Genomic DNA, 458 nt, shown 5'->3' with positions numbered 1-458 from the left:
CTGCTTGTACTCGGCTTTAGCATGGTCTACCAGCGAAGACTGATGCGAGAAAATACAGTGTAAAAACGAGGAATCCCCTGAAGACGGTGGAGTATCCTAAATAAATGTGTAGAAATTCTTGTCTTCGGCTATTTTCTGTTTTTTCGTTTGCCATTAGTCGCGGTTCTGGCAGCTGTGCAAGCCGGGCGATATCCGGAAAACAAATCCCAGATGACTCGGTTTCCATAAAATGCATTTGTAATGCAACTGGTTGCAAATTAAATATCAAAATCACCAAAAAAATCTAAATTCAACTGAAAAAATGATGAGTCTGTTTGGGAGTATTTGGCCTTGATACGCCATGGCCTAATTACCTCTGTCAAAAAGGGTCATGCGATCATTGGCGCACGCTGCTTTGTTTTATTGTATTCAAAAAGAAAGGTAAGGTTTGGTTGCTCATGGATGCATTCCGGGAGCTT

Source organism: Penaeus monodon, chromosome 32 (assembly GCF_015228065.2).
Source record: "Penaeus monodon isolate SGIC_2016 chromosome 32, NSTDA_Pmon_1, whole genome shotgun sequence".
NCBI lineage: Eukaryota > Metazoa > Arthropoda > Malacostraca > Decapoda > Penaeidae > Penaeus > Penaeus monodon.
This window is presented reverse-complemented; position numbering follows the sequence as displayed.